We start from the raw sequence: 18,305 nt of genomic DNA, 5'->3' as shown, positions 1-18,305 counted from the left end.
AGGGCCAGGATAGAACCCTGGTCCCTGTGGTTGCCAAAGCAGTTGCTTAGTCCACTGAGCTATCTCGCCAGCCCTCCCCTTATATTTGTGGTAGACAATATAAATACAATTAGCACATTGAATTTTATAGTCATGGTAAGAAAAATAACTTAAAATTAAATTTTAGCGTATAAGTACCAGGTGTATGAACACGTTAAGAAAGACTTACCTATTGTATTACTAATTTTTATTGGGTTTTATTTGAAGGTAGTGGTTAATACTTAAAGTTTTTATTCTGACCAATTTTACACATTTAGATTAGGTTATCTGAGCAACTACATTAAAGAGAACAGTGCGCAATATAACAATCACTATTAAATACCTATCATCTTTTTAAAAATTGTTTATGGTTTCTAATGTCTTATCTATTATTTTTCTATTCTTATTAAAAGAAATGTTTCAAAAACTTAAGAAAAAAAATCTTGCAGAGCTGCGTGCTCTCCCCCTTGCTTGCGGGAGCCTCGGCTCACGCTCTCCTTGTGGATGGAGGGGTCTCTGGCTACAGACTGTGGCTGAGAAGGGAAGCCGAGTCAGCGGCTCAGGGGGAATGAAGCTGCAGCTTCATGGTGGTGGTAGGAAGAGGGCGGGCAGGGACGAGCAGCAGGAGCAAACTATCTCGAAGACCTGGCCGTGACCGAGTGTAAGATGGGCTCGACCTCGCCAAGCAGGTACTTCCAAGCTTTGGTGGAAACATCCAGCTCAGATGTGCCAGTACTGAGCTGTGTGAGAAAGGAGATGCCATGATTATGGAAGAGACAGGAGATATTTTCAAGAAAGAAAAGGAGGGGTTGGGGAGATAGCTCAGTAGAATAAGCGCTTGCCTGGCAAGCGTAAGGATCTGAGTTCAATCCCCGGTTCCGCAAAAAAAAAAAAAAAAAAAAAGAGGATGAAGAAAGACATTGCCTTTCTAACCAGTATTTCGGTAAATATTTCACTTCTCCCTTTTGAAGAGTGACCAGAATTATATTCTCAAGGAAGGTGACTTGGTAAAAATTGACCTTGGGGTTCATGTGAATGGCTTCATTGCTAATGTGGCTCACAATTTTGTCATTGGTGTGCCTCAGGGGTCTCAAGTAACAGGAAAGAAAGCAGATGTCATTAAAGCAGCTCACCTATGTGTTGAAGCTGCCCTAGGCTTACTCATCCTGGAAACCAGAACACACAAGTGACAGAAACCTGGAACAAAGAAGCCCACTTATTTAATTGCATGCCAATAGAAGGCATGCTGTCACATCAGCTGAAGCAGTGCATCGTCAACGGAGAGAAGACCATCATCCTGAATCCTACAGAGGAGCAGAAGATGGACCATGACAAGGCTGAATTTGAGGTACATGAAGTATATGGTGTGGATGTTCTTGTCAGCTCAGGAGAGGGCAAAGCCAAGGATGCAGGACAGAGAGCCGCCATTTACAAATGAGACCCGTCTGAACAATATGGCCTAAAAATGTTTAGGAGCTAAAGTCTCCATTTATGAAGAGGTTGTCATCTATCAACTGAATCTTCACTTATGAACCTTTTTTAGTCATTTTTTTCTAATTTTTATTTTATTTTATTTTTTTCTCATAACCAGGGATTGAATTCAGGCCCTTGCACTTGCCAGGGAAGGGTTTATTCTACTGAGCCATCTTCCTGGCCCCTGAAGAGTCTTTTTTCCTCTCCCCATTTTCACAAATCTGTAAGGAAGTAATCCATCTCGGCTGTGCCCTTTTCTCTGGAAGCTGTGGGGCCTTCTTTCACTCCAGCTTGCACAAATCTAAGTGGAAAGTTCAGCTGAATTCTGTTCCCTGTTTGAGATATTTGACTTCCTGCCTTGAAAGCAAAACCAGGAAACTGAGTAGATGGTCTTAAAGAGAGAACTAAGTCTCTGAAGCTGTGGGCTTGGAGTGGAAACATGGCTGGGGGTCTGTAGGGAAAGGTGAAGCATTGCAGGACCTCTGGCATGCTGACCCAGTGAGCTACGGCTCCCACTGATTTTTCAAGGTTTTTAAACACATTGAAAATGACATGGCATTAAACTAAAATTCAATTTGCTTATAAAAAATAAAAATAGTGCAGAAATGCAGATCATTGAAATAACTAGAATACTGGAAGGCCTTATTGGTCTCCATTTAAGATTTACTATAATGTATCAGAAATTACAAAGTTGTGGAGTTGCTGAAGACAGACAGAAGACAGACAGACAGACAGACAGCTGATATAGAATTAGGCACACAAGCAGATTATTGATTTTTAACTAAGTTGCTGTGATAATTCTGTGGGGAACAGCATGTATTTTCAACAAAATGCTGTGGTCAAACTTGATGTATGCATGCAAAATGAAATTTATGTATCATTTACAAAATTTGACCCAAAAGAATCATCTACCTAACTGGATATCTAAAATAAAACAAAGAATGAAATGTGTAGAGGAAGACAGAGAAGAAAATTCTTGCTACACTAGGACGAACAAAGACTGCTTACAACACAACACATGAGGTGTAAAATAAATAAATTGAATCTCACATTTTTTTAAAAGTGCCACTAAAATCAATTAAATGATGAAAGCGAAAACTTCATAGCAGTGGGAAATACATTTTTTACACAAATATGAAGTGTAAATGGTTCTTTGAAACTGTAAATAACATTTATACTTACATAAATATTGAAATATAATTTGGGCCAAAGATTGGGCTACTTTTAAAAGGTTAGATAGCAATCACAAATAAACATATAAAATATCATTAGCTTTCAGTGAAATAAAAAGTAAACTGCAGAGTAATATCTCTTTACAATCTACAGAACCATTTGATTTGTTAAAATGAAAAATAATAGTAAGGCCAAATGTTGGTAAAGATTTTGAGAGTAGACATTTTGTACACAGATAATAGAAATATCAAAGGGCAATCTCACATGGAAAAATAATATGGTGGTTTCTTAACACTGAAATGCATATCATGTTGATGGCTCAGCCAGTTTCTTCCCAGTCATGTACCCAAGTGAAACAAAAGAGTTCAGGAATAGACACATGCATGTAAATGTTTCTGAGTTTATTTTTAATTTCCCCAATGCAGAAGCAAGTCAAGCAACAATAAATAGATGTATGTCTATTGGCTTTAAGAGGAATAAAGTATTGTTACATTGAGCAACATGAATCTCAAAATCTTTATGCTAAGTGAAAGAAGGGAGGCCTTGCATTCTGGCTTCCATAGGTACAAAATTCTAGACTATGTGAATTTATCTACATCATCAGAAAGTAGGTCTTTGTCCCCTGAAGATGACAATAGAGGCGAGAGTGCATTGCAAAGGGAAACAGTGGTTGTGGAAATGTTCATTACTCCTTGATTTTGTGATTGATTACAGAAACACATACACATGTCAAAACCATTAAGTTATACTCTTCAAATATATGCTCTTTATTCTAATGATATCTCAATAATATCATAATTTTATAAAAATTGACAAATAATTTTTTTTGGAAAACAGGACTATTATCCTCAGTGCTTAACAATTTAAATAAATAAATTCTGATAATAGCTTATTTTATTATAGTGAAAGTACAAATATGCTCACTTGTACTCATTAATTTTAACTCTGGATAGAGAAAACTTTCCAACAGATAAATCTAAGAAGATCTTCACTGCAGCACTGCTTTTAAAAGTTCAAATATTTAATTTATCCATATATTCATCAACAGAAAGGGCGTGAATGAAATGCGATATAGTTCTATAGTGAAATGTTATGTAACTTTTCTAATACGACTAGCCATCTAAATAGAAACATGAATATAAAAAGAAACATAATACAAAATGGTATACACAATATGATCTATTTCATGGAAACTCAGCCCAAACAGAAACTTTTTGTATATTTATATGTATATGAATTAGACATTTATGTGCTTCATATTTAAAAGTTCATTAACATCATAATTTTTACTTAAGGGTTCAAATAACATCCAGAGTTATAGAATTAGAGGCATCTCAGTACTTAACAAAGGCTTCACCTATATTAATCTTTTTTTAAAAAATGTATTTGGTACAGGGTCTCACTACGCATATCAGACTCATAGTGCTCCTCCTGTTTTCAGCCTCCCCAGCACTAGGATTGCAGGCATGTGCCACCACACTATTTCTCATTGGCTGGCTCAGCATGGCTGGGGTCACGGCTGTCCTGGCATATGGTGTCAGGGATCAAACCCCAGTCCCTGAGCTAGCCTAATAAGATGTTTACTCCGCTGAGCTGTTGTGCTGACCCTGACCTACATTATTCTTGAGCAAGTACTAAAAAATATTAAGAGCTATTCATTCCAGGTGTTTGAAATGTAAACATTTTTTATATTATTCTCTATGTTCTCTGAAAATTCTTAAACATGCATAGCACTTTGTGCATCCAAATGTTCATGTATGTGTATAAATATATGCACATGTATGTGTGCATATGTATGTATATGTATTATGTGCAAATATGTAAAACACACATATGAAAAGAATAAGAAATAGTCACTACTTCCATCTAATTTAGATTTAATAATTCAGGGTTGTTATATGGTGTGAGGAAGCTAACAGGAAGTTTGCTTTATTTGTGTTTGAATTTTGACAAGGAGAATATGATTGTGTCTTATGTATCTAAAATAGATACTTCATCCAGTTACATTAATACAATGGCAATGTACTACACTAGGTTCTTTGATAGTGGAAAAGATACACTACCTTACGGCACTGCATAGGAAGTTCTCCTTTTACTCTTGGCTTCTAGGGCGCCATTTCTGTTACGGGAAGTTGGTTTCTGAAGAAAATCTAGAATTTAATTTGCATTTCCTTCATGAGTCTATTGATTTGGTTTGACATAGTTTGCAATTGGTAAATATGTATCTTTTATTTCATTAACATGAACCAGCCTTTCTATCAACTACAAATGACGGCAATCAGCCTCTTAGTAGTGGGAGACTTACATACTTTTGGCTAATAAATGTCATGCATTTTCTCTTAATAGTATAATTAATGTTGATATTGTATATGAAAATATCACATAACTGATCATCGATTCAAAATTATTAGTAATTAGACATGCTATAACATCTTGATACTTAATATGTGTTAAATGAGAAATATTGATTTTACATGTTATTTTAAACAACTTTAATAACTGGTTTCCTTTGTGATCCTACATATCAAGGCTTTAAAAACTGTTTTCTGAGGTGGGGTAAGTAGTATTCACTAGCCTTCCAGAGGGTTCTTACACATGTAGGCACACATGCACGTACACACACACACACACACACACACACACACGGAGAGTTAAGAATCACTGATCTTAAAGACAAAGTCAGGTGAGGAATGATAAAAGGAGAGGTGGACTGGATTGGTTAGTGGAGCTGAAAACTCAAAGGCAGGCGGGTGTGCAGGACAAGAGTATTCAGTAGTTGCCAAGCTGGATTAGTTCCGAAATGATATTTGCTGCTGTATATCCTGCTTTTCCTCTATACTCACTTGAGAAAAGACTTTTTTCCTATTCTTCTCAGTCTATCAGCAGGTGCGCTGTTTCAGGTGTGTGAAAGTACACGATGGAAAACAATGCTTCCTGGATTCTGCCCTTTGTGCCTTTAGATGAGAAAGTTATGCACATGGTTTTAGTGTGAATTCATAGTTTATAAATAATTACTCATGATATACACAGCTAAAGAAAGAATCTGCTAAAGCACCCATGGATCAAACTTAATTCAATCAGTAAATGTGAAGGTTTCCATGGCTACCGCTATCCAAAGAAAGTGAAAAATGCTGAGAAACACTGCATTTTTTCTAAAACTGTAGCCTTGTTGTGTTCAAGTGAAGTTTTCTTTAGAACTATAATATGTAAAACTCTGTCTGCTGAAGGAGAGGGCGGGCAGGCACTCAGCCTGCCTACTTCCTGTCTACCTCACCCATTATGGTGGCCCTGGGTGCCTTAATCTCCATCAAAGACTCCAATGTGGGAAGGCATTCATCCTTTTCCAGGGGATTGTTTATTTTAATCTGTATCATAGATACAGTAGACTCAACACTGTTTTCCAAAATATTACTGACGTTTGGTGCTATGAAATGTTTACATATTTAAAATGTATTAGTTGTTTGATGTCATTTGTTCTTTCTTTTTTTTTTTTTTTTTGTATTTTAGGGAAGGGTCTACAGGGTGTTCAGGGTCTCACTACTAGATTAGACTCGTAATGATCTGCCTGTTTTCAGCCTCCCAAGAGCTGGGATTACAGGCGTGCACCACCATGCCTAATCTCAATTGCTGTCTCAGCGTGCCCCGGAGGCAGAGCTAACATGGCAGGCCCAGGGATTGAAATCCCAGGCTCCTGCACCTGCTTGCAGGCATTTCAATCCACTGAGCTATTTGGCCAGCCCATCATTGTTATTTCTACTTACCTTTGATAATAATGAAACACTAATTCAGGAGAGTTGAGAGGTAAAATCTTTTCCTTCTTACTATTTATTTTACCTGAAGCTTACTGGTTTATAAGCTACATAAATGTATCTGAAGATCCTTGGTAAATATATATTTAATTTCATGAATAAAATTTTACTTAATCTATAAGTGTATTCTTAACACAACATAGTTCTTTCCCAATTTATTTGTTTTTGTTTTTTATGAATTGTACTTTTTTTGTACATTTGAGATTAATACCTATAAATTTACCTTTGGGGTCTGAATTTCTACTTTGCCAATTAGCACTGCAACTGATTTCAAAACATTTCATAGTGGTATTAGCTTTTGGTCAATACCAGTGCGGAAATTTTATGAGAATATATTTGATGATGCAATTTTAACCATTTATGTATTTATTTACTTTGGGTACAGGGAATCAAATACAGAACCTTCTCCTTGCCAGGCAGGTATTTGTGCCACTGAGCTATATCCCTAGCCCTATGCTGCTTTTATTGTGATTGAAGAGAGGAAGCATTCTATGTGTTCAAGTTAAACTCAGAAAATGTAGTGCTAGGTCAGGATTGCAGCTATTATTATTCTGAAATGCCTGGATGCAGTCTGAAGGTAATCTTTGGCACTCTAGAAACAGCACACAAAGGAAAAGCATGAGTAAGTTGTATGAAATGCCAGCATGTAATCATAAAACATACTTAATGAGGACTATGTCCTTCTTCATTCCTTCCTCACAACTAGTAATTTATTACTCAACATGCTTTGCTTTTTGAGTCCTGTGCAGCTTCCTGATGCCAGCAGCCTGCGTGCACCAGTCCCGGTCACCGAGAGTGCTTATGCTCTGCGACTTGGAGCAAATCACTTAAAGCTTCTGTGTCCTTGTCCTCATTCAAATAGCAAAGGTCTCGCGATGACTCAGTCTCTGAACTCTCTTTGGGAACTGCTGTTAGAAAACCTAACATGTACCGGTTTGAGAGATGATTACATCTGGGGTGTCTTTCAGTCAGCGCCTAAGCTCAGAAATCAACCGCAACTCCTAGCAGCTCTGTGACATCACCAACCCATAGTTTAGCCTTTTGATTAGATGGTAACCTTTACAAAACAAGACATCAGTGGATGCTCTTTAATATCACAAGTTGCCTTTACTCTGATGCTTTCAAAACCATGTATTCTCCTTAGATAAAGTACAAACGTATTTTATCTGAGAAATTCTGACATAAAAGCAAAAGGATTCCTGAATAAAATCAATATGCATCAACTTTCCTTCAACACATTGCTTTAAAATTAAATGTCAGTTGGTAATTTAGTTCCAGATCTGTTCATGACTTTGCGATAATGGAAAGTAGGTTCAGATAATCTTTTCCAACTGGTAAATTGATCGCATACACTACATCTAAATAGTTCAAATCTGTGTGCTCTTAGTAAACTGGCCAAGAAGTCCCCAGTCTGTATAGTATTAATTAAAATAAGCTTGAGATTTGTTAGCATAATCATGAGGTAATAGTTTGTCTAATTTAATCTTGACACAGTGATATGTGACACTTCAATAAAAGCTGATGTGACCTTAAAGGTTAATGATGGCATCGCTCATCTGAAGTGACAGACTTCTTCACATTCTCCTGCAGTCGATCTTAATTCTTTCTTTCCTTTTCATTATGTTATTAGGCTGATGTTGCAGTAATGAAGCTTTAGTGAACTGTTATCTGGAATCGTGAACTCAGGCAAATTAGTTCCAGAGTTCCCCTGATGAGACGTTCCATTGTAACAGTAAAGCGCAGCGCTGTTATGATAGGGGCATGTGGTGGAAATGTTTCCATACAGATTGAAAAAATGCGGAAAGTGTTCAACTATGCTTCGGTGTATGGGACACTTTAAACTACAAAAGTGTCGTTTTCTCAGGCTATTGCATGACCCCCTCCATCTCAGTTTGTCCTGCAACCATCTACACGGCTGCTGCTTTGGAGTAAACACAGTGCATGGCTAAATGAAGAAAACAGATAAATGAGTGTATACTGTATTACCTAAGTTGCAAACTTACAGTCTACCCAGGGAAAGGCAGCAAATAGAGAAATCACTGCAGCAGAATAAAATTAGCACAATTGTCTTAGAGAAAAAAATGCAGGGATTTTGCTGCACTGAAGAATGGAAGAGAGATCTCTTAATTAGAGCCCTAAGGAAGGCCACTTCCTGGCTTGTATTCAAAAGTAGGAGAATACAGAAATGTTCTCAATTACAAATTAGATGTAATCAAAATATACAGTTCAAATAAAAAAAAGTTGAAATAAAAGCAATTGTCATTAATCCCTCTCGAAAAACGCTCATCCTTTTATTTTTACCACTGTCTGGGGCAGTTCTGGAAGTCCCTTTTTTGTGAGTGTCTTTATGAGGTACGAGTGCAAACCCAGGGAATACTGCCGCTTAATGCGATCCAGAGGAAGGCGTTATGCCGTGCCCGCGCTCTCCACGGCGTGTGATGCAGCGTTTCCCATCTTCTTCTCCAGCCAAAATGATCATGAAAAGCCAAGCCTTTGCAAAGGTTCAGAGCATTGAGGAGGCCACAACAAAACTAGAGACACTTACGAAAGAATTGTTTGTGATAGCGACAACGAAGAGGGGTGAGTTTGTTTCAGGCAAAGGGCATTATTTTGAGGAGGATCAATGTCCACGTGTCTTTTGCTGTATAATAAAAATTGAAATTTCAGCAGTCATCCTTTTCTGTAACTCTTTTTACAGTTCACTTCCTCCGAATCCCCCTAACATTTTGCGTCTGTATTACTTTACTGTATATAAAGACAGACATTGGTGAGTATAAATATATAGATCAATGACAAGGGTTAATAACAGATTTTAGACACCAATATATTGGAGGTCTAGCTTCACAGGTATGGTCAATGAGAAGATACTACCTATAGCAACCTGAAGATGGAAACCTTTGTCAGTGGCCAGGGAGGTGCAGCATGTGCACAGATTTCTTTAATTCGTGTATGCGGGACGTGAAGATATGAAAGCAGCGCTGGAATCTCTTTAGCTTGGGAAGTTTAGAAATCATGGGAAAGTCAGGTTAATGGTACATTTTATAACTTCTCTGAGTTCGTTAGATTCTTTTGACTTCCCTTAACTTTTGAGAAATTAATTCAGTCTCTTCAATGTTAGAAAAAATGCAGGGGTTTGTCTGAGGCTCAGAGGCCATGCATTGTCAGTTTCCCGCTCTGTCATGAGGGGAAGTCCTGCTCTGGAGGCCAGAACCCAGGGCTCCCTCATCTTTGGGCTTGCTGCACACACACACACACACTCACACATACACACACATACACACACACACACACACACACACACGCACACCTTCCTCCTACACAGGCCCCAAATAACCAAAAGTGTTCCATCAAGTGTTAAAGAGGAATGATTGCTTGGATTGAACTGTTCTAAGAAGTTGCCATGTGGCCTTCTAGCCACCCGTAAGCGCATTTTTTGCAAAAAGCACAACTCATTTACATAATGTATCAGCTCCCCCTCCTGACTATCCAGCTGGCTATTTGACAGGAAATGAAGATACTTTTTTTTTTAAAAAACAAAAAAAAACAAAAAACCTGATTCCATTCCATTCAGGAGATAATTTTTTTCTCAAGGATAAACACAGTATCATGCAAAGAAAACCCAGTCTGCTGAAAGTAGTAAGACAGGGACCCTCTGTGTACTGCTTCTCAGGACCCACTGCTACCACTTGATTCATTCTACCAAGGCCCATGCCCCTCCCAGTAGAGCGAATGCCCCTCAAAACTGCAGGAACAGGTGGACAGTGTAGGTCAGTTTAGGACACATGAGCTCAAGTAAATATTAACTCCACAATGCTGGGACATGCTATTTATTTTCCAATCCCTTATTTTCCATAGTCCATTAAAAACAGCCATTCAGCATCATTTCTAAATGCAGAAAGTTTTAAAAAAATTACAATAATAGAGATCTAGTTTCAATTTTCAGGTCTTACTCTTATTTGCTCATCAGCTGGCCATATCTTTCCAGTCGATCTTCATGTGCTAATCCACGATGCTTTCAGCAGTAACTCTGGCTAATTTTTCAGTTTGTCAATTGTTTTCTGATGCTTATCTCACGTGACCCACTGTATTTCACCTGAGGCAGGAGCTGTAATCATTCTCCTTCTACACAGGCAGAGGTCATGGTGCCAGGAATGTCAGAGAAGTTCATTCTCAACATTAAAACAATAAAAATAAACCTGAGTCCAAGCATTATGCCCAGGTTTTCTGACGCTAGAGCTCACTTTTCTTGTTTACACAAATATTTCTTGAAGGATTTAAAAGACCACCCATTAACCATTAGCATCAAGATTTAGAGAACACGAGCCGAGCCTGCAGTCACTGATGCTGGTCTCAAGCAATCTACTTTCTGTATTTTTTAAGATCTACTTTTTATTTTTCATTTTCTCTTTTGAAAGGATTCTTAAGTTTGATAGAATCATTAAATATTCATCCACAGAGCTACATAATAAATATTTACTGAATTCCTACTATGTGTCACACACTGAGCCCATGATGTAAAGAGAGATTAATAAGACATAATAGTTGACATCCTCGCTTGCGTTGTCACGGGGAGGTCAGCTGTCACACTGGTCAGTCCTACTGCAGGGCTTAGACACGTAGGAGGCGTTCAAATTGAGATTAATGATTCCATTCTCCTCAGGACAGATGCTCTCTTAATAAGGAATACAAGGAACCAAAAGAAACACAAGTTGGTCACAAGTTCAAGGTAGAGGACTTCAGGCAACTGCGGCAGTGAGGGAAGCTCCTGCTGAAAAATGACCATGATGGACAAGTCACAGATCTTTCTGTGGATCCAACTACCCAGCCCCTTGGTTTAGCCCCCAATGATTCCTTTTAAAAGCACTCACTCTGTGAGCAGGTGAGGGAATTTGTAACACAGAAGGATCAAAAGCAGGAAGGGTTATCAAGGGAAGGCAATTACACAGGGAGATCATTAATTGGAGGGTTTATCTCTTCAATGCACTCGGAATGTGTAAACTGCAGTGTTGTGAACTGAATTTCACGCACTCCTATTGTTTGAGACGCCTGGCTGTGTGTGGGAGGTGCTGAGTGATTTGCCCAAGTGTTACAAGAACACCAGTAATCAAAAAGGCACCGAGCTCTGAAAAGCCCGGAATTGAGTGAAGGTGTAAAAACCTGAAGCCTAAAGGGAATTGGGACTTTTCACTGAAATAGAGCTTGAAGGGGAGGAGGCATGGGCAGTAACAGAGGGGAGGGAAGCACGCGGGAGGGCGGAGGGATTGGAAAAGGACTTGCTAAGATCCCATTTCATCAATCAAATTTAGGAACCTGCTGGGACAAAGTCTACCTGGGCTTTGGGTAAAAGGCTCCTTGATGTTCTTACAAGAGTCTGTTCAGAGTCCAGCACATAGGCTGAGAGGAAATAGAAAGTCATTTTAAACCCTTCGTATATTTGCACGGGACACAAGAAACATGAGCAAGCGGAAGCCTGGGTTCCTTCGTCTCCTCATCCCCTCCCTGGGCTTGCATCAGAGTGCCTTGCCACTGTGCTGACAGCCCTGCCTCCTCCAGCCCCCTTTCCCTGGCTAGGATCCTTCCTCTGCATTTTCACCCCAGCCTTGTCCTGGTGCCCTTTTAGTCCCACCTTTGATAGTAAGTCCTCTAAAATGAGTCTGAGTTAGGAATACTTTCTGGCTACAATGGCAGGCTGGCTTCTGCCCTTGTAGTTTAATCTCATGCTTTCCTACCTGAAATTCCCTCATTCCTTGGACTGCTAAAGCTGGAGAGTTCTGCCTCCCCCTTAAAGACTTACTACGTGTCAATTCCTCAGGGCAATCTCTTCTGAGCCTCATGTATTGCATGAGTCCGTACCTTGGCACTATGACACACGTTTTGAGACCTACCTTTCTACCAAACTGTAGTCTCCATGAGATCAGAACTGTGTCTGCATTGGTTTTCATGATAGTTCTATTTTCTAGGACCTTGTCTGGACTTCCTGATGTTCTAACAATTATATACTGCCTTTCTTGTTTCTTCTTAGTTTATTGTGAAACCTTTGAGTTCAAGAGTGTGTCTCATATTTGTTTTATTTCCTTAGATCACAACAAAATACCTAGTGCATGATGGCTCTTAGGTGTGTATTGGAGGAATCCAAATTAGGAGAAAATATCTAGAGCAGCTTTCTCAGGCTAGACACTATTGAGACGTGGAGCCGGAGGGTTCTGTGGTTGGTGCCGTCCTCTGCTCTGCTAGCTAGGTGCTGACCAGAGGGTCTGGGCTTGCCCAGGGGATGTCTGTACATTCTCACAGTGGGGACACTGGAAGTGTGTCCAGGTATCACCACACTTTCCACTGGGGATGGTTTAGGGGCAAATCTGTGTGCAAATTCAAAACAGCCTAAGAGTCACTGATGTAGAGTAAATACTTTCAGGCCATCCAAGCTGATAAATTTTTAGTTTCTGCAGAGAAGTGATGCATGAGTAAGAGATAACAATTGTAATAATGTATTGACTTGTGATTCCTTTAAAATTTTTTTAGCTTGATGCAGGCTAGAACCCAAAGTTCCTAGAAAACAAACAATGTAGGCAGGTAAAGGCCTCTATGCATTTTCAGAGAATATTGTCCTGTTGCTTTTATTTTACACAGAAGCATCCTAGCTGATGGCCTACCCCGCATGAACACTTTAGTTAATGTTCTTTCTCTTTCTCTGATCTAATGAAAGCATTGGATGCCAAATTATCAAGCTAACAATGAAGAATTAGGAAAAGGTTGGTCAAGTGAGATCTAATGAACACATACACATACACACGAGTATATTTAATTAATCTTTTTTCTTTTGAAGGCAGAGAAGGCAGAGCTTTTTGACCAGTTGATTGACTGAATTCTTTGTTAGGGGGCTGCCGTGTTGACACAGAGACTTGGTTAAGTTTCTTTCCTGCTGGGGAACACTAAATTACATCCCCCCAACCTAAGCTCCCCTGAAGGGAATCACACAGTGGTTGAGTTTAGAGTTCAGAGAAGGTGAAGGCTTGGGCTCTGTGAGGTCAGATTTTCTCCAGGAAACAGGACAAACAAAAATGTATAATGCTGAAGACTTGGTATAATTTTTAAGAGCAGAAGGCCATTGCTTTCCTCCCTTCTCCCCCCCCCCCCCCCCATTTGCTCTTTGAAGAAAAAGCATAGGAATTATCCCCAGAGGCTGCTGGCAGACAGACAGTTTCTGGGTAAGCAGATTTTTTTTTCTTTCCTACCCAGGGGAATTCATGGCCGGCTGAGCAGTAAATTCACTCTCAGTGTTTCAGCTCGCAAATAAAGAGGTAATAACAGAGGCGCTGCTTGTTCATTGGCCAAAATAGAGAATGGACAATAAGCAAGAGAAGTTTATAAGTAAACACATCCTGCCAGAAGAATGTGATTGCTATTTTGGGAAGACTTGGAATGTACGGGGACGTGTAGAGGCTATGCACTTTAAATCGAAGCAAACCTTATACACAACTATTTATGAAATGAGATTTGCAAGAACAAACAGTCAATTTAGGTTGCAATATAGCAAAAGCCCCATAGAGAGTACGAAGCCACTGAGGGCAGGGAGAGAAAGTCTGAGGATGTACCTGCAGAACACCTAGGATGATTATTCCTGTAATTCAGTAAGTTTTATGTTTGGGCTTGGAATAAATTGCTTATTCGGTCCTGGGTTCCCTCACATTAAGCACTTTATGGGTTGCACAGATAGCTCTGAGTAGATTTTTCTTTGTTGAGATTTATTCATGACATATTTTTGATGATTCTAATTTAAAACCTTTCATCTTTTTCCACATTGAGATTCCTCTCCTATAAGACATATGTATGTAAGTGTAATGTCATTTTGTAGCTATCTGATTATGGAAGAGCCACACGAAATTTCTGGCCTTCGTTTGCACATTTGGAAAAGGAAGCATGTAGTAGGCTCAACAAAGAATGAATCATTGTACCTGCCTCCTTTCTTCTTAGATACAAATCTACTTTCTCTGATTATCTTAAGATAAATTCAGACTAAAAAAATGTGTGTTTAGTTTTCCCTGAGATTACTCTGATCTGGTCATTATTTGGACTCTAATGAAAAGCTGTGTATTTTTCTGTTTTGAGTGAAAAACCCTGCAGGACAATTGCATCTTGGAGCCAGAAGTGTGACATAATGCCACGAATCTTCAAGCAATCTCTACAGACTGGGGAGGGAAGGCGAGCAAGTGAAGGTCATGTACTTCTCCTTGGCCCCGTGACCTTAGACACTTTGCTCCTCAGCTTCTTTGTCACTATAATGGAGTTGACAAGTCCTTACAATAAACTTTTCTGGAAATAAGCGAGAGCCTGAATTAGAGAACAGAAGTGGCGTTCACAGCCCATCAGCTCAGACTAAGACACGGAAGACGCAGCCATGAGAAGATGCGCAGCAGGAGCTCACTCAACTTTCTACTCTCTGCAATTTCCTGTAAAGTTACTCCACAGTCTGGCCTACTGTCAGGGGTGCTGACATGTGGAAGGGTTTAGAAAGTCAGGGTGCACTGTGCCACCCCTTTTGTGTTTTGCTTTTTTAATCGTATGCAAACTGAACACCAGCAGCCCCACTAGCAGTGGCTGGGTGGAGCGCAAGAACAGAGAGCTATTCCCTCACGTTGATGGATGATAGAGACTCAATAGCTGGGTGCTGGAGGGGTAGCTCTTAGTAGACCTCTCTGAGCTCCCTTCTCACATAGCTTTTCCACCATGAGTAGTGGGGACACTGAGATCTCTGTGCTTTATTCACTTTCTCATGAGGAGACCAGCACGTTAGACTCGGTCACCAGCCCTATGCCCTCATTCAACCATAATCATCTCTGCAATTAACTCTATCTCCAGATGAGGGAATAAACTCCAACATAGTTTTTATTTGGGGGTATAACTTAGCCCAATACTTTTGCTTTCTTTAGACTTCATGAGCAAGCTGCTTGAGGAAAGGAAGCATAGTGAAACTTTCATAATAAATCATGGTTAGACCGTAGACTATTTAGATCTATGATTGGGAAATATCATTTTCTGAGTCCTACTTAGTATTCCATTTATCCTGAGTGATACATCAGAAATCCCTGGCATGAGAGTAGTTTTTCTCTGTTCCTGTGTCTTCCTCTCTCCTGCATCATCCACTCAGGCCTCCTTACATATTCTCTGTTTCACCATCTGATTGACTTCTGGGAATCATTCCTGTCTCTGCTTCAATGTCACTGCAGAAAAGGGCATAGTTTGCTTTTTTTTTTTTTTGCAGAACTGGGGATTGAACTCAGGCCATTGAGCTTGCCAGGGAAGTGCTTATTCCACTGAGCCATCTCCCCAACCCCATGGTTTGCATTCTAACACTGCCAGCCTCAATTTTTTGCATTAGCTTTTGATTTCTCTTAATAATTATAAAATTCTACATTGAAATTGTGATTTGTTTCTTTACATCTTTAGTGTCTTTCTTGCTCATTACACTATGAGGGAACTTTACCTCTTTCGTTCAGTACTATTTGAAGTACAGATACAGTCCTCAGAATAATGTAAGAGCTCAATTAGCTTCAGTTGGTTGGATAAGTATAAAAAGGAAAAGAGCAGAGAATATCCAGTCCCACAGGAATTAACAAGAAGAGGACATAAGAACATCCAACAAATAATATTTTTTCATGATTATTCTATACCACAAAGTGCTATACTTTTCTTTTCTGGCCATTTACCATGAGCAGCATCGTGTAAATAAAATACAAAACACAAGGTTAAGTCCCTTTTCTGAAGATAAACAAGTAATACACTGTGGGATTAGAACTCCTAGGCTGGCTTTTGAGCCCAAATCTACTCTTACGTGAATTATGACTGCACTGCAGTGTGGTTCAGGAATAGTTGCTCTCCTACACATTTTCATCTGAGGAAGAAAATATTTATTACTTCTAAGTGTCTTACAACATCCAATAGTCAAAGAGATGATAAAGACATTTCTGTTATATCCTTAACTGACTCCTTCATTTTTACCTCTGATATATTTCCTCTTATTTTGATATTCATGGCATTTTATTTTAACTTGTTTTGACCCGTCATTACCTAGATACAGAATATTAAATTAATGATAATATCTTACATCTCCAAACACTTTGCATATTCTGCAGCAATTGCTTTGATCAGTATGAATTTTTTGCTGCACCAAAGTTAATTCTTTTATTAACAACCCCAGATTTTTAATGCTCTGTCTAGCCAACATCTCCTAATTTCTTCTTTCCATTCCCTTTACATATTATTGAATTCTCTAAGTGAATTATTTAACTCTGCACAGCTTTTTGTAATGTGACTTGTGTGAAACACATTGTGCAACCTAAAAGCACATCATATGAAAATGTCTATAATTGCTGGAAGGAAAATCCCCCCAGGGAATGAGCTGTACTATATATAATAGTTGTGGGGAAGCTCTGAGTTCTAATATGACAATAACTTGAAACAAACAAACAAAAATTATAGGGAGAGATTTGACTTGGATGTAAGCAGATAAAAATGCCTTTATGTGCCAACTGAGCTTTTAGATCTCTTTGAAGCTTTCTGTGTTTTTTAAAATATAGACTGTGAGAGTAATTGGAAAAGAAGAGAGAAAAAGAAGAAAGAGAACCATCATCCTTATAACAGTTTTGAGAAATAGGTATTTTTGTCCTTTCTTATAATGAAGTCAAAGATGTTTCTGGGAAGGTAATTCAGATGTTAGTTGATTTCCAGGCCATTTCTGATACCAATTCTGGCCTTTTTCTAGAAGCCTGCATGCTGAGCAGGTATTCGACATAGGGTAGAGCAGGATTGGGTACGCAGAATCTTCCCTTCTATGATTTCTGTCACAGAGCTCAGCCACCAGTGTTTTAAGGGAGCAGACACTTGGCAGGTCACAGAGCACAACCTTCAACAATACATTTCTAGAATTGGAACCTGAAAATCTGAGCTTCCTGATTAGTATATCTTGTTTAAAATGGTGCTACCTCTAGCAAATGCCCAAATACCAGTAGTCAAGCTCCTTTGCTTGACACTAATACCTTTGGTTGTCTAACCTTGCCTAGGGGCCCAATCCAGGTCTCATATTTTCTCCTTCTTTAGTCATGATGATTCACTACCTTTAAGATCCTCTATAGTTTTTGGTGGTTCAATATGCTCAGTGCCAATGTGTTTTTGAATGGAGATGTATTGGAAGTGGAATGAGTTGAAAATACAGCACATTATATTATTGTCAAATCAGTCTTGGGAGAATAGTAAGTCCTCCTTGAGCAAAACCCTGGCTAGTCTTTCAGAATAGCAGAGAAACAACATGTATGACAAATGCTGATTATCTTTTTTGCCTCTAGGTCATGGAATACATTTCAGTTAACAGAATAATTGCCCTTTCATCAATGTGAGGTTGAGCTGTGGTTGCTCAGGGGAAAATTCATATTAATCTTAACAGCTTGCTTTCTCATGAAAAGCATGGTCAGTAGGTTTGGGACATCCTAATAGACACCCGCTGTGATTATGAGAAGAGGTACCTTCTCCATGAATAGGAACATGAAGTGCAGAAGCCAAGCCATGGAGATGTTTGAATTTGCACTCAGAGAGGAAATGGGGATTGGAAGTTCCTCCTAGAGCAAGGAGAAGAGTTGAATGTGTTGAATGTGAGTGGCAGAGAGGCTTCTGAGCAACTTGAACTGACTCTTGAAGAGATGGATCCCTTGGGAGGTGGCCCCAGTACAGGGCTGTGTGTGAATCCACGTAAGACAGAACTTTGCAAATGCTTCTATGGGTGAGACTCTATCTCTAACACACACACACACACACACACACACACACACACACACACACACA

The 18,305-nt window shown here is 39.2% G+C and overlaps 1 pseudogene; it reads left to right on the top strand.

Moving 5' to 3' along the window:
• Nucleotides 1-586: 586 nt before the first annotated feature.
• Nucleotides 587-1,498, top strand: LOC101560382 (annotated as a pseudogene).
• Nucleotides 1,499-18,305: the final 16,807 nt, after the last annotated feature.

This window comes from Octodon degus, unplaced genomic scaffold, assembly GCF_000260255.1.
Source record: "Octodon degus isolate 3935 unplaced genomic scaffold, OctDeg1.0 scaffold00006, whole genome shotgun sequence".
Lineage (NCBI taxonomy): Eukaryota > Metazoa > Chordata > Mammalia > Rodentia > Octodontidae > Octodon > Octodon degus.
The sequence above is the reverse complement of the archived record's forward strand: the minus strand, read 5'-3'. Positions and strand labels throughout refer to the sequence as shown.